General features: G+C 32.8%; 1 protein-coding gene across 1 annotated transcript in view; it reads left to right on the top strand.

Annotated features, from left to right (window-relative positions):
• PCDH10 (protocadherin 10) overlaps window positions 1-17,872 on the top strand; it is a 46,377-nt gene that overhangs the window by 23,260 nt on the left and 5,245 nt on the right. The window lies entirely within an intron of this gene.

Raw genomic sequence — 17,872 nt, 5'->3', positions numbered from 1 at the left:
TTATTTACCATAGAATTGTTCATCAGACAGTTGCATTGGAGGTCATGCATCTAGATCTGTCCTGGGGGAGTATATATTGGTTCTTGATTTATCTCAGTCTTTTTGATAAGAACAGTGGTAACAGAGAACAATATTATGTAGAACCCATACATTCTACTAAGTTATGTTTTTAAACATTTGAAATGACGGATAATTTCAAGCTTATTCAAAAAAGAGAATAGTTTACTAAACTCTCCACATTCTCCAGCTTAAACAATTACCAGTTCTTGGCCAAATTTGTTTCATCCAAAAGCTAATATACTTCCTCTTCATTCAGATTTTGTAAAGCAAATCCAGAAACCCTACTGTTTAACCCATAACTATTTCAGCAGGTTTATTAAAGTTTAGCATAACCACAAGAATACTCTCTCTCCTTAAAAATTTTCTTGCTATTTTTCACTGTCTGGTCATTGTTCAAACTTCCATAATTTTCTCATAACTCTTATTTGCATGTATAATTAATTTTATTCATGATTAAAATCAAGTTTGTTGATGGAAACCCATCTTTACTTTAAAACTTTGATTAATATATGATATGTATATTGGACAGACACGGCATAAATAGTGCAGTATACTTGAGTTAACTAGAATATAATAGCTGGTTATTCTCTCTGATAACATAGGGAAAGCAAATATAGCTAAAATATATCAGTGTGTAAGCTAAAAAGACAATTTACTTAGGATATTTTCTCTTTGAATATGATTTCTCTTACTATCTTCGGAGTTCTTACCACATCTAATATTTTTAAAGTGCTTGATATATCTCATTATATCTTCTTATTGAAACATAATCTTCTGTTAATTTTGCAGTGTTTTACAGAAACAAATATTTAAATATGTTGACTTGAATACCAGATTATGACAACAGAGTAGAAAAATTGAAATGTCTCTGTTTCACATTTCTTTGAGTCTCGATTAGAAGATCGTGGCAAATTGGAGATCAAGATGCTTAAAGGAGATACTTAATAAAGTAAAGAGATTAACATTTTGGAAAATAGCGTATCTGAAGAGAGTCTAAAAGGTTTGAAGGACTGCAAATTGAGAAGAAAAGGGGATCGGTAACAAAGCAAATGTTAAGTGTTTAAACAAATATGACACAGATAAGATAGCGATCAGTTAATCTGTCTTTATTGAGAGCAGAAAAGAAAAAAAAAAAGGATCTATATTGATCCTGAGAGATTTAAATGACATGCTATGGTAAATATCCTGACGCTGACATTGGTATTTGCTCCTGAGAGATATGAAAACACATTACCTAGAAAGCTTTACAAACTACAAACGTATGCATATGCCAACTGTGATTTGGTGGAATAGCACTTTCTAGTCCTGTGATGTATTCCCGAAGAATGCGTTTCTAACACTGGGCCTGGTTGAAAGGAGTGAAGGCATGAGGCTCAATTTTACTAGGGGAGAAAAGAAAGGCAGTTGAGAAAGCCTTGTGCTTTTATATATTTCCTTCCCTTCCTGTTTCTACATAGATGACTTCTTATCTCTTCTACTTTGAAATTTTGGAAAGGAAATATTTGGTTTCTTAAATCCTTTTTTTGCCCTCTCACACCTGGAATTGCAATGAATGATTAAATGTCTAGGAACAGAAATTAAGAAATCATAGTTTTAGAAGGAAACTTGGGAAAATAATGCCAAATCTGAGTATGAAAATGTCTAGTATATTTTATGTACGTGCAATAAATACCATTGGGTTTGTCTATTAAATGTATGTATTATGACTTAAAGATTTAAGACTTCTTATTATATAATAATAATTTTTAGAAAGAACCCATAGCTATAGATTTCAAATATCTATATGAAGATATTTTAAATATTTTAAATCTCTTAGTTCATCAAATATTGATCTTTTCTTCATTGAGTTGGCTTGTTTCTCTTATAATAAGAATTTTCTACTTTAGGTATTATATTTTCCTCTATTGAGCAATTTTAAGGAAAACCCTTGGTGTTAGTTACTATGACGTGCCTCACAAATAAAATGAAACATCCAGCATTAGTGATTCAAGATCAAGTTACCTACTCTCCTTAAACCTAGTAGTGATATATACTTTCTTAATTATTTTGGAAGATATAGCAAACAGGCTATATAAGATCATTATATCTTGGGTTGATTACTTTGGAGAGTAAATTAAGATGTAGCATTAGCATGGTAATGTGGAGGCATAAATTCATTACACACTTAAGAAAGGAAAAATAAAGGGGAATTGTGTTAGCTAAACATTAATGCTAGATTTAATAATAGTAGCAGCTACTACTGAATGCCTATTTAATATAGGCATGAGAAGATGAAATAAGGTGATAGTTATTCTCATCAGTCAAGGGTGATAAAATAAGCTCTATGAATTTCAGGTTATAGTACATAATTTTATAATTATTTTAAAGTATTTTATGATTATATAAATCCATTCAGTTTTATATAGGTAAAGGGGGTTTAGTATTAGACAATGTAGCAATAACTTTTTTCGGTAAAATGGAATGAATTTTAACTCCTTTGAACTTGAATTAAGCTGAAGATTTGAGAAATCTACATTTAAAAATTATATTATGAAATGATGGGAAGATAACTATTTCTCAGTTATAACAAAATATTGACTATTTAAATGTTACTGAGAAAAGTATACATTTTTAAGTGCAGGTTTACTTTAGAATTGATTTTAGGAAAATACTTGACGTTGAATAATTTCATTTTCATTTCATGCTTAAAACTGAACCCAAAATCTAGAAACACCATCCTGGAGAACTTAAATTATTTTGAGTTTGGAGGGATTTTGTAGGAATGTTTGTAGGAATTCTTCATAGAAATTGTGATTTCAAATGCTCATAAAAAGTGTGCTAAGGTATCTAGTATGAGGGAATATTGCCTTCACTTTAAACAAAAACATTTAATGTAGTTCACAAAGGGCATATTCTATTGCTTTTAATTAATTTTAAATCTATGTCTTTTAAAAAACCTTTTAAAGTTTTTCATATTTCCACTACTTTCTAATTCTGAGGGGTAGACATCCATAGGTCCTATTGTTTGTAATACTGTTCTTTAATGCCACGGCCATTTAAAACTGTAAAAAGGTTTTTAACCAGCTGTTTTAAACAAGTCTTCCCAAACAGTGTGACCCACATTCAAGAAAACTTATTATTGAAGACCTGCTATATTGTGGGCATGGTGGTCTTCAGTTTTGTTTGCCCTAGATCTAGATTATATGAATGTTCTGAAGACTGGCCAAATATGAAAATGATTTTGGCTCGTGAACTCATCAAAGTGATGTGAAAATAGGATCGATATCAAAAATTAAAATACAAATGTAATAACTGAATCAACTGAAGTACTCCTGGAAGATATCCAGGGGAAAATACTATAAGAACTCTGGTTGAAAATGTATAAAGGGCATCCGATCAGCTTTATTACTGGTGATCACAACTTCGGGCATCCTCACTCTGTAAGGACACTGTGCTTCATGCACAGATCAAATAACTGAGTTTTGGTCATCTCAGTGACATCTACTCTGGGCCGTGTTAGAACCATGCAAAAGCATTTTTAGTTATTGATATCCCTCCACTCCATACCTCATAATACCTCATACAAGCCTTCTTTGAAATAATTTTGAAAAAATGAATGAACCAATCTCAGGCATACTATAATGCCAATGAAAAGTTTTCTTCTTTCTTTATGAAGCTGTTCACCTGGTTGAACTGTGGTGTCATTGTTGTTGTTGTTTAGTTCCTAAGTTGTAGCCAACTCTTTTGTGACCCCACGGACTCTAGCCCACCAAACTCCTCTGTCCATGGGATTTCCCAGGCAAGGATGCTGGAGTGGGTTACCATTTCTTTCTCCAGGGGATCTTCCCGACCCAGGGATAGAACCTGTGTCTTCTGCATTGGCAGGTGGATTATTTACCCCCAAGCCTCCAGGAAGGTCTGTGGTGTCCTTAGTAAGTACTTAAAAAATACTATAGTCTTATTCTTTTCAGGACAGGTTTTTCTAAGCATCACTAATTTTATTCATTTTGACTTTATGATAGTTTGGAAAGTTTAATTTCACAAGACATCATTTTCTGATTTTGTTCTCAAAGTATGCAGGTATTTCCTTTGGACCCTTAGCTTTCTACAAAATTACAAGAGTGGATCTTTATTCTGATCCTCATATTAAAGAAGTGAGGTGTACTTAATAGCTCCAGTTAGAGAGCCAGTCTGCCAAGGTTCACATACTGACCCAACCTGTTACTAGCTGTGTGACCTCTGTAATTTCTTTAACCTTCCTGGAACTCATTTTCCTCATCTGTGACATAGATCCTCAAAAGCTCATTGTGGAGATTAAATTATTTAACATACTTAAAGCAGTGAGTGCCTGGCCCAAAGGAAGCACTCATTAAGTGTTCAAGGCAACCATATATTCAGTTAAAATTGGAACAATGACATCAGCCTGAGTATGGAGAAAATTTAAATTCTGGGTTTAAATAGAACTAATTATGCTTTCTTTTACTCCCAGAGAAAAATCAGACTCCAAATGTTCTTTTCATGATATATCACTATTTTACATCTGCAGTATATATTCTTTCACATAATACATATGCTTTAAAAGTACAGTATGACTATTTTTCTTTTTCATCTGTAAAACCAATGAAATGCATAGAAGAGAACCAAAAGCATAATGCACAGCAAATACTAAAGTTTATTTGTTTCATAATGATGTTAGTCACAAAGCATGGTTATAACTTTTAACATTTCATATTCTCATTATTTTACTTCTGCATTTCCAGTGAGTGAAGATATTGATTATGTACAATAAACAGTAAAAATAATCTGACAAAGAATACTCTTTTTTGGAACAACAGATTTGTATTTCATACAGAAAGCAGCAGAATATATTTGATGATTGTAGAAAAATAAAGAACATATTTTTTCAAGTCAAAAAAATTTTAAAATGATACAAACAGATGGCCATATCCAATTTGACTTTATCTGAATTTTGACAATTGTACTAACCCTTTAGAGTAAATTCTGGCCTTGGGCAAGATATTGTTATTCCAAAGAGTTCTGAGAGCCCTGGGTGAGAGACACAAATGCCCTAAAATTATCACACAAAGTAAGTGTAGAGTCTATTAGTGTGGAAAATTGGGTCTTTCTATAAGATATACTAGGTATCTATGTCTGCCATAAATCAGTCTTTACACACAGAAGCTCTAAGTTTTTCCTGCCTCCTTTTTCTTCTTTAAAATCCTGTTATCTGGTAAACCTGATTCTCTCAGTCAGCCTTATATTTATATTTTTATACTTTTGTCTTTCAAAGTCAGAAAGAACTAGAAAATGATGTCATAAGCGCTTTTGACTAATGCCTGAAAAAGCTGCTCAAATTTTACTTTTTGTTTATGGCTTACTCACTGGACTCTCTGCAGTATAATTCTCATGATTTTATGATTCTCTATGTTTTTTGTCTTCTGCCTTCCACTTCAGTTCTGCATGAAAGTGAAAGTATTAGTTGCTCATTGGTGTTTGACTCTTTATGACCCCATGTTCTGTAGCCCACCGGGCTCCTCTCTCCAGGCAAGGATACTGGAGTGGGTAGCTATTCCCTTTTCTAAGGGATCTGCCTGACTCAGGATTTGAACCTGGGTCTCCCGCATTGCAGGAAGATTCTTTATCATCTGAACCACCAGGGAGGCTCATAGATATGATTATTTTCCTAGAAAGCAAGAGGCCTAACAACTAAGTTGTTAGATGCCCAGTTGCATGCATCATATGTGCTTATTTCTTTTTATGTTTGGCTCCTATGAAAATAAAATTTTCTTATTTTTTATAAAATAGTGAAATTTTCCTGCATTTATAGTGCTGTTTCCCAGCTATGAAAGAAATGATATCTTAAAATAGATTTAGCTTTTTTTCACCTAATATCGTGATTGATATTAAACTCTCAACTGTATTAAGCATTGTCTCTCAAAATGCAATGGTTCTCAATGATTCTATGTTCTAAGCTTACTTTGCTAGAATAAAATGGCTTTGGTTATCTTTGGGAAAGATCCCTAAGAGCAGGGGTCCCCAACCTCCAGGATTTAATGGCTGGTGATTTGAGGTGGAGATGTAATAATAATAGAAATAAAGTGCACAATAAATGTAAAACATCCTCCTCTACCCTAGTCCATGGAAAGTTTGTCTTCCACAAAACCAATGCTTGATGCCAAAAATGTTGGGGACTGCTATCTTAGAGTGTAATCTAAGAAGAATTTATAGAATTCTCTTTTGGGGCCAATATTGGAGCACTATGTGATTTTTAACTGATAGACAAAAAGTACAGACTTTCATGAAGAAAAGTATGGGATTAGAGAGCAAAAAATTATGAACTGAATATTCTAGGTTTCTAAATCTTTAAACGAAATCCAGGATGAATATTGGAAGTTAGTTTGAAAGACATGTTTTGGATAGATTCAGACATGATTTAATGATAATACTGATAGTAATAGTAGCTAACAATTACTAAGAACTTAATATGTTCCTGGCATTATTCTAAGAACTTTTCAGACATTAATGCATTTAAATCCTACAATGGCCAACTAAAATAGATATTTTTACTGTCCCCATTTTATAGATTATAACATTGAGAAACAAGAGATAGTGGGGAGCCAGCCCATGGTGTATGTTGGCATCTGATTCTAGTGTAAACATCTCTAACCAATTCACTGTTAAATCCCTGGCTTAAGAAATTGGACACTAGAATGAAGTCAGCGTGGATTTGTTGCATGAGGTTTAATTTTTGGTGTTGTACTAACAGAGAGTTACTGCAGTTTCAAACTTTGTGGTAATATGGGCCCAATGGAGAATGAAAATGAAAGGATTAGAGAAATTTTGGGGAAAAAAAAGTTTAGCATTAGAATTCTAAATGTAACAATAAAAGGTAAAGGAAGTATTAATAGTTATCGGGGATAGTTCTCAGGGCTTCCCTAGTGGCTCAGACAGTAAAGAAGATAAAGAATCTGACTGCAATGTGGGAGACCTGGGTTTCTATCCCTGAGTTGGGAAGATCCCCTGGAGGAGAGGGTGGCAAGCCACTCCAGTATCCTTGCCTGGAGAATCCCCATGGACAAAGGAGCCTGGTGGGCTACAGTCCATGGAGTCACAAAGAGTCTGACATGACTGAGCGACTAAGCTAAAGGGTAGCTCTCAAGTCTTGAGGCTGGATGATTGGAAAAAGATTGCATCTGCAATCTCACAGTTGTGAGATGGTGTGAAAAACAAATGTGCTTTCTTTTTTAAATTAAGATACTTAGACATGAAAAGTAGACACTGTGAAAGATGATAACTGAAAATACTAGTAGGTTGAGATATAATAGAACTTGTTTTTGCATAGGAAATATTTGATCTAATGTATGTGTCCTTTAAGATGGCTCAGTGGTAAAGAATGCCTACCAATGCAGGAGACCTGGGTTTGATCCCTGTGTCCGGAATATCCCCTGGAGAAGGAAATGGCAACCCGCTCCAGCATTCTTACCTGGGAAATCCCATGGACAGAGGAGTCTAGTGGACTACAGTCCATAGAGTCCCAAAGAGTTGGACACAACTTCACCAGTAAACAACAGCAGCAACAATGAGAACTTTAATCACTTTAAATATGTTATTTTAAACGCCATGATTAAAACTGTCCCTGTGTCATCACGATTTCTGTGAGTTGCAGACCAGATGCTTCTAGGGAGTGATTTACTTTACTTGTGAATGTCTCTCTGTGAAAAAAGAAACCCTGAAGCAGTATTTTATTTTAAAAAATATACACCAAAATCTTTACATAAATCATATATAAATCTTATATATGATTCATATCAGTCAGTGATCCTTATAAGCCTAATTTGTCTTTGTCAAAATTTATGAGAAAAAAAATGTCCGATGCTTTTCTGGAGGTTCCTGGTTTTTATTGCTGTTGATGGAACCAGAGGCTTGAGGTTGTTGGGATGGAATGACTTCTTTTAGCAGCTCACAAAACTGCTTTTTTTCTGTCACAATTATGCTTAGAATTGAGTTATCAGCCACGAAACATCCAGGCAGTCATTTTGGCTGCAAAACATTTTGTCACTCTTGGAAGATTTAGGGTGATGGAATGCAAACTATTTCCAGATGTGTGAAGTATAAACTCTGGATCCTTGCTTTTTCTCTGTGAGAAGACAAATATGCTTTCCTTTGCATTCCCTGAACCCAGGCATTTCTTTCTAATTCATCAAAATTAATGAAAACCCCTCTACTTTTCTGTTTGACTTCCATTGTCAAATAATTAGAGAATACATTTACATCCATAAACATTTGACTGTAATATTCCCCACTTTAACAATGTTGAGAGGCTTTCTGTTTTGGCTGCAGCAATTCACATTTTTATTAGCTTTAAGGGCTTTTTTGTTTAAACCCTGCCTGCATGTTTTCTTTCCTGCCATTCAATGATTGCTGGCTCCTTTATACACCACTTTTCCCAGGCCCTTGTACTTCGGCATTCCTTTCTCCTTCTGGAATGCTCTCTCATCTACAAATCCACTCCCCACCGTGTCTGCTTGGACATCTACTCATCAATCAAGATTCAGCTCCTTTTACTTAAATGGGACGCCTTCTCAGACAACGATGTACATGTATGTTCTCCTTGTAATTTCTTATAGGTTTTATATGTAATTGCTGTTTTTAAAATATCCTGTAAAACTAGTTAAGCTATTAAAAGGGTAGATCTCTTAGATAAGAATCCATGTGTACCTATTTTCAGTTCAGTTCAATTCAGTTGAGTTCAGTCACTCAGTCGTGTCCAACTCTTTGCGACCCCATGAATCGCAGCACGCCAGGCCTCCCTGTCCATCACCAACTCCCGGAGTTCACTCAGACTCACGTCCATCGAGTCAGTGATGCCATCTACCCATCTCATCCTCTGTCGTCCCCTTCTCCTCCTGCCCCCAATCCCTCCGAGCATCAGAGTCTTTCCCAGTGAGTCAACTCTTCGCATCAGGTGGCCAAAGTATTGGAGTTTCAGCTTCAACATCAGTCCTTCCAAAGAAATCCCAGGGCTGATCGCCTTCAGAATGGACTGGTTGGATCTCCTTGCAGTCCAAGGGACTCTCAAGAGTCTTCTCCAACACTACAGTTCAAAAGCATTAAGGTCTCAAAACCCAGAACTTTGTCTGGAGTGAAGTAAATACCGAGAAAGTCTTATTAGACTACATCAATGAATCAATAGATGAAACATCCTGAAACTAAAAAAGCAAGTGCATTTTTTCTCCTTAGTTATTTAGATATCTCCCCAGTTAACATAAATTAATATAATTACAGTAATCTCTGGGTGGGAAAACAAACAACTCCCCCCAACATAACCATTTCCGTTCCTAACATACACTGTCCTGGATTTCATCATCTTTCAACCTTCCATGATTTTCATGTTCTTTTATTCTGGCCTTACATATTTATTCTTTTCTGATTGGATTAATAACTTCTTAATCCTCATAGTTCAGTATCACCAACTGCTAATGTCACTAGTCTATATCTTTTTAATTGTCACATATAATTCACAAACATATATATAAACATTAAGTAAAATTAAGGTAATCTTATACATGAACATAAAACACAATCCACTACAGAGAAACAAGTATGAGCAAGAAATTGTTGATAATTCAGGACAACTATGGCTAGAGAAAATTTTTCTGGCTTTCCTGTAGGTTTTTGGGGGTTTTGTGTGAATTTTTAAATCTTTGGTATTTTTGCTTTTCATCATTATCACGTAAGTTATTTTCAAATTTTTTATTTATGGCATTGTGGCAACTAAAGAATATCTCAGATGCTTTTTTTTAAACAAAGATGCAAAATTTTTATTTTGCTCTATGAGAACTTTAGTATCAGACATGTAGGTACATTCATACTCTAGTCATATTTTATTAATGATATAGATATGTTATATATAAATATACATTATTAATACTATTTAACCAGAATCTCTTACTGCCTTAACAAAGGTTAGTTATTTAAAATTTGAACTTGTTCCTAGATTTACTGTGATACTTTCCATAGATAGTAAATGTAATACCTGACTTTTTCTTTTATTTTTTACTTTTATTGGGTGGTTAAATATTTGCAGTAATTAGGATAAACCTTAATCAAACACAAAGTTTACAGTTACGGAATGTAATATAACTGTTTAAGGATTTAAACCTTGTCATTTAATTAGAACATAACTAAAATGATTTTTAATGTTTAACAAGCATGATAATAATCTTATTTTAGCAATTTAGCAATTTTGTGATGTTTTAAAGCTGAGTTTGATTCACTGCTTATCAGTTTTCAAATCTCTAATTATCCTATTCTAGATTAATTTGAAAGGCCAAGAGGGAGGGAGGTTAATGAGTTTCCAGAATAGAACTGAAATGAGAATGTATATTTAGGTTTAATTTTTTAGAATAAATAATTAAAAATTATACTTCTTATGGAAAGAAGAAAGAACATTTAATCAAATATGCTATAGCTACCTCACAGAACAAGTATCTGACTCAAAATCAGAGTTAAAATTTAATTATAAAACAAAAAAATTTAAATGACAAGATTGTATTCATGTATGATCATAGATAACTTGTTTTTATATTTTATTTTTAATCTCCTTTTGAATTCTGCCATTTTAACTTTAAAATCATTTTAGATGGAAATATGTACAAAATTTATTATATGACAGAGTGCTATGGAATAATTAGAGACTATAGTGTAATATTTTTCTAGGAAACACAGCATACCATTTTCCTAAGTGATAACTAGTATCATATGTGGGATCTTGTAACTGATGTTTTGAGACTAGGGTTGCCAGATTTAGCAAGTAAAAATACATGATACCCAAATATTGCATGGGGTATATAAACAATTATTCATTGTTTTTTTTCTGAAATTTAAATATAACTAGACCGTCTGTATTTATTTGGCAACCCCACTCAAGAAGTTATTGATGCTGATGTCTGTGTTCTTAGATTCCTAACCTGTTTAGTGTTGTTGTTGTTTTTTTTTTTTTTTCCCTAGATACAGAACACTACTGGTTAGCTTTCCAGTGTGTTAGCATTTCAATCCTCTTCTGACCATGTAATTCCTGTTATTAATTTGTTGTTTGTTTTGACATAGAAGCAACTGAATGATGTTAGGGGAATTCAAGTATATTAAATAAATAGTCATACTTTTACACACAGTTTCTAAGTCATGTGTGCTGTCTCTATCTTTTTGATAATAACCCTGTAAAAATCATGCTATTAGTATAATATTTTATTTACCAGCCCAAAGATTTTCCACTTATTTTCATAGCTTAGCTATCTAAAATGTTAAATTATTTAGAAATCTTATCCTTGTTTAAGTAGGCTATTAGTGGTTAATAAATTAGATACATGGCTATATATTTCTAAAATGAAGATCTTATGCATTTATTCTTAAATTTTTCCCATCTTTCATTGCTGGAATTTTTGCTTGGTTTTCACATAAAAGATGAAGTTGTGCGTGTCACTAATGGTTGGTTTAATATTGTGATACAGTGATGCTGGTTGTTGTAAATAAGCCTATACAGGTATAACATCCCTATTCTTAGAGGAGTGACTAATGCTATGCATGAATTTTCCAAAGTTTTGCTTGGAAAATTAATGTTATTTCAGCCTCACAGGGAAGTAACTAATTTTATCTCCCTATAATGTTGTTTTAAAGGAAACTACTTGAAATGTCAGTAAATATTATCAACTCCATAATTTTCAAAGAAAAAAAAAAAAAACCTGAACCATTTATTCTTTAAAGAAGCATATGGATATCTTGCTAGAAATTAGATTCACAGGATAATGGTATTTGTCTAAGTTAAATGAAAGATCCTTTGTCATTTTTAAAAAGATAATTGAGTGGATTGCCTTCACAAAAAATTTCACAGATATTTCTTTATTGCCATGTAAAGAATATAATTTTCAAATAGTCGTAGAACAAATCATAGTTTCTATATCTTAGTACATTGTGGTAAAGTTTTCCAGAAATTTTTTCAATGACATTATGAACATGGAAACATTAGAGTTTCATTTCCTAAATATGTGCCTATATAGCTTCAGAGATTTAAAAAATAATTCTGTCTTCAGACTTGATTGTGAGATACCATTGAGGCAAGGGGGTTTTGTTTGTCAAAGAGATGATGGCCAAAGATTTCTGGGTAGGGTCATGTCCTATTACTTTTTCCTCCTCAGGGAATATTTGTTAAGCTTACAAGGCAAAATTTCTGACATTTCTAGATAAATTTGTAACACATCCATTGAATCTATAATATTTTATGCAAGTACATCATTATGATAAAAATTTTAAGCATATATTTTAATGTCAAAGTTTAATTCTTTAGTGTTTAAAAATTATATTTAAAATATTGATAATTTTTGTGTCTAGATGACTACCATGTGTTTTTAAATATCTTGCTTAAATCAATTCAAATAATGATAAAGTATATTGTCTAATTAAAGGAGTTAATTACTATCAATATTGTTTCTTGTAGATTTAAAAGCATTCTTATTTAATATAATTAGAGACAAAGATTTTTAAACAAAACAAAATTGAGTTACTATAATTACCCCTACCCTGTTAAAAGTATTAATGATAGTTGACTAAGTTGCAGTAACCCATAGAAGAGATATTTCTTGATGAAATATCTTATTGCCTTAGTAGGCTTCCCAGGTGATTCAGTGGTAGAAAAATCCACCTGCCAAACAGAAGACTCAGGTTTGATCTCTGGGTCGGGAAGATCCCTTGGAGAAGGAAATGGCAACTCACTCCTATATTCTTGCCTGGGAAATACCGTGGACAGAGCCGTCTGGCAGGCTACAGCCCACGGGGTCTCAAAGAGTAGGATACGACTTAGCAACAGCATCTGCATCGCCTTTAATAAGAATATAGTTTTAAAATATATATACACATACACATCACATATACATCACATACACACAAATACAAGTATGTAGAAACTTCTAGAAGCCTGCTGCTGCTGCTAAGTCGCTTCAATCATATCTGACTCTGTGCGACCCCATAGACGGCAGCCCACCGGGCTCCCCATCCCTGGGATTCTCCAGGCAAGAACACTGGAGTGGGTTGCCATTTCCTTCTCCAATGCATGAAAGTGAAAAGTGAAAGTCAAGTCGCTCAGTCGTGTCCGACTCTTAGCGACCCCTTGGACTGTAGCCCACCAGGCTCCTCCATCCATGGGATTTTCCAGGCAAGAGTACTGGAGTGGGGTGCCATTACCTTCTCCTTCTAGAAGCCTATGGATCCTTTATTGAGAAGAATTTCATGGTGTTTCTGGAGACTCTCTTCCTCAAAGCTATGTGAAGGTAATGATATTCTGTCATCCTTTTGGACTGTGCTTGTAGACAAATAGAAGCCCGTATTTTCAAGGCTATTAAATCTAACAACAAAACAGGCTTTAAAAATAAGTTCCAAGCAATACTAAATTCTGAAATTTTCACAGGTAATAAATTCAGGACTTTGCATAGTGCATGAACTCTGCTTCACCTCAAGGGTAACTTCCAGCTTATGAAATTAATTTCATCTTTGCACAAACCATTCTTAATAAGCAAATGATGTCCAAAATTGATATACGGTTTACATCATAACTAAAAAATAAATGTATTGGTAGCTAGATTCTTAGGTAAGATGGTGACTATTTAGGGGTGTCAGAGTTGCTAGACCTAAAGTGTCAATGTTTATCTCTTATTTTAGAAATGGTTCATTTTACTCATTTATTGATATACATTTGTAATCCACAAAACTACACTTGCCGATTTCTTATCTCTTAAAATACCCTTGGGTTTATCTTTTAATTTAATAGATATTTAATAACTACAAAGCATATTGTAAGCATTGCATGCCTATATAGATTAAACTAAAAATAAAACACTTGGTTGTATGACATATTTCTTATATGAATGTTCTGAAGGCTTTTTTGAGTCATTTATTTCAGTTTCCTTTCTAAAAGATTAATCAAGTTTACAGGTGGAAATCTCCTTCTCCAAATTAACTCTTTCTAGATATATTCTATAATCTCTTAACTCTGTCAAAGTAGAATAAAAAGGTATATTGTTTGATGAAAGGAAAAAAAAATAAATTTAACATGAGGGTGGTGTGAAGAATATGCAATAAATATAAGAACTCAAGATTACATTGCTCTGAGCTAATGTAGTTAGAAAGACAATCTATATTATACTAACAGAAGGCTTTTGGTCTTTATAATTCATAATAAAGCATAGCATGTAATGGTTTTAATTATATACATATCTAATTTTAAATATTTTTGTAATTTTTGAGAGGGGGAAACATAATATGAACAATATGCAACTATATTGAAAAAGAAAAGCAAATATGGGGAAGTGGGAAGATAAAAAAAAAACAAAACAGCAACTTTTAATAGTTAATGCAACTATGCTCATTTCAAAACTTCAGGGTTAAAGAGAAAAAAAAATTCTTTAGAGACATTTTTGAAGAGAATCTTCAAAAATGGTTTGAGAATGAGACAGAGGAAAGTTAAAAGAACTGATTATTCAGCTGGAAAGATCTCTAATGGGGGCTTGCTTTTAAATGCTCTTTCAGTTTATCATAGGCGTTCACACAGGGAACAGAGAGCAGGTGTTTCAGACTCCTACAAGGGGGAACGGGCTTAAACTCTTGTGTGCTAGGTTGACTTTATACATAAAGAAGTGTCCTGACCGTGAGACTCATGAAACATTTGAATGACCTCCCAAGTCGCTTACTGATCTCAGCTTCTAGAGGTTTTTCACTGTAGTGGAGAGTCTCAATCATGTGGGATATTTGAAGGCTGTTCTTTCTTTCAGTGGCAGAAATAGATTAGATCACTTCGGAAGCTTTATTTATTGCTTTAGCTTCTGTGATCTACACTGTCATAAAGTATAAAGGGTATTATGCTTCTTGTTATGAAAGCAGAGGAATGTGACTATCCAAATGATTAATTATCATTTTAATATATCATAAAAAATTATTTTTCACCAGACTATTATTAAACTATATTATGCTGAATAAACAGAATACCACTAGTGATTTTTTCAATTATTTTTGAAATATACATATTTACAGTCATTCTTCTTAAGTCATTAGAATTTTTAACTGTCCAACAGTTTAATATCATACTTTACAAATTACTAAAGGCAACAACATGATTCTCCAATATAAGAAAAAATTTGCATCATGGAACTTTCATTGAAATTGTACATATATGCTGAAAATATACATATATATATGGTAAATACACACATACATATATGGTAAATTATGAGAAGATGGGTATTTGAATCTCTTCTACATTAATAATAATTTTTCATATGTAGTTAAGACTGTAAAATAGCTGTCTTAAATGTAACATTCTTATGACTCATTAGGAAGAATAAATGCAGTGAATGAATCAAGGTGAAAAGGAATGGCAATCATCCTTTTCCTATTACTTTTGATTTGACTGAAAGTAAAATATTTCATTCATATCAAGTAATTAAATCCCCACATATGCTAATGAACAGCTAAGGAAAAATACATTTGTGAAATGAAAAGAAAAAGCAGAAATTCTTCAACTATGCTTTGATAATTCCAAAATATATATAGAATACATCAGAAAGCATAGAGATTCAATGTATTTGACCCATAGTCTCTAGCCTGAAAAGTAACAGATGCATTGACATAATAGTTAATACTGTGGAACAACTGTCCTTGGTACAGAGCCTAAAACGTAAAAAGATTGATTTTTTTTTTTTATTGTGTGCTGCTTGTTCAACCTTAATCCATACAACACCTAAAGAATAATCATTGTTCAGTATTCAAACTTCTTAAAAGTTTTGAAACAAGATGTATATAACTGTAACTTTAGTAAATAAAACTTTTTATTTTCTCTAGCTTGTCTAGCAATCCTTAACATTTAGGAAATTAACTTTTGAAGTAAAAGAAATCTTCCCTCTCCATTCTAATTTCTTCTGACCATCCACCTCAGTCCTTACACTTGTCTTATTCACATTTGCATTCCTGAATTAACACATAGGTGGGAAAAGGTAAATTTAATGAAAGGTGGTTTATATTCTTCAGAGCACTAGTGGAATAGGTGCACTTTAAATAAAAGCAGCACACATGTAACCCTAAGCAACAATAAGGTAAACCTTTTAAGCTTTTGTTTATATTTCAGATATTAATTATAACTGTGAACTATTTTCATAACACTATTTCTTTTGGTACTCTAAATCAAATAAACATATAATATCTATGCTAATAGCTTTTTTCATAAGTGATCTTTTAACCTAATTAGAAATACTTTACTGATTTAAACCTGTGTTAGGTTCACTAATTTCTGTATTTATACTAAGATGCAGATTTTCAGTATAATTCATTTTTTTCACATAGTGTTGGCTTATAGGTTGAAATTGGAGAAGGAAATGGCAACCCACTCCAGTGTTCTTGCCTGGAGAATCCCAGGGACAGGGGAGCCTGGTGGGCTGCCGTCTATGGGGTCGCACAGAGTTGGACATGACTGAAGTGATTTGGCAGCAGCATAGGTTGAAATAGGTTATTCCTGACTTTCTTCTGGTTTTGAACTTTGTAGAATGATGGTTCTTATAAATCAATAGTTTCTGATTTATACTGTTTAAGAAAAAACTTCAACCTGTAAGTAATATCTCCAACTTATTTTGAAAACAAAAATTATATCATTTGTAAGATGATGGTATATTCTGGGTTCTCGGAAAAGTGCAAGAGTATGTCTTCTGTAGTTATTAATAGTGTTCTCTTTCAGCCACACAGTTGTTCAGTTTAGACAATAAGTTATTTGATCACAGGAACTATATGTTCTAATTCATTTTATAAGCCCAAGTTTCTATGATGGCTAAATATTTTAATTTCCTGGAGAATTTTAAATCTTGATTGATATATACAAAGTAAAGCATTCATTCATATTTATCAAGTTTATCATGAAGCAGAGAATTTGAACGCAAAGGCATATGGAAAAGTAGGATTTGATTTTTTGAAAAAAGCAAAGTTTCTATTTGCTCTAGAGTACTATGTGTAGCATTATGACCAGGTAAGTTATAATAGCTACCATGTGGACTCCTGTTACAGCTAACTCATTTTATAATTCATAATGTTATATATTATAAAATACATTTTGATTATTTTCAATACCAGTTAGTACACAGAATAAGTATATGCTTGTTTTCACTTTCATTTCTGTCAGTGGTGGTACCTGATTTTTATAATTTTATTTGATGTCTTTCTAATAGGTGAACAAATGAAGAAATGCTTGATGATCTGGTCAGGAACTGAGTTTCTGAGGAGAAATAAGTAAGATAGTCAGCAAAAATAAATTAAGAATAACATATAATTTGACAATCTACTTGAAATGAGTAGAAATACTGTACAAGAGAAATTGAACTCATCAGCATGTTCTTACCCTCGTAAGAAACAGTAAAAATATAACTATTCACCGGATTGAAACAGTTCAGTTATGCTATTTAGCATAGCTCTTAATTTCTAATGAGATAGACATACATGTATTTTTTAATTACGATTGAACTATCTTGATTTTTAGCACATTTTTATTATATATCTTATGTGCCAGATACTGAGCTAAAAGACAGTTTCTCTTCTCATTGTGCTCGAGGTCAAATATTACAAAGATAATGAATAACTGGGAAGAAATAGCCTTTATTTTTTATAAATAAATAAAAACAAGATCATAAATCTACATGATTGAATCTGGATATTATGCTTCAAAACTCAATAGCACATTCAATAATATCTTTTACTCCCCTCCGCCTCTTCCCACTTTAGGAGAAAACTGATTCCTTTGAGGAGATAA

This window comes from Bos javanicus, chromosome 17 (assembly GCF_032452875.1).
Source record: "Bos javanicus breed banteng chromosome 17, ARS-OSU_banteng_1.0, whole genome shotgun sequence".
NCBI classification, from domain to species: Eukaryota; Metazoa; Chordata; class Mammalia; order Artiodactyla; family Bovidae; genus Bos; species Bos javanicus.
Note: the sequence above shows the minus strand (reverse complement) of the source record. Positions and strands in the feature narration are given on the sequence as shown.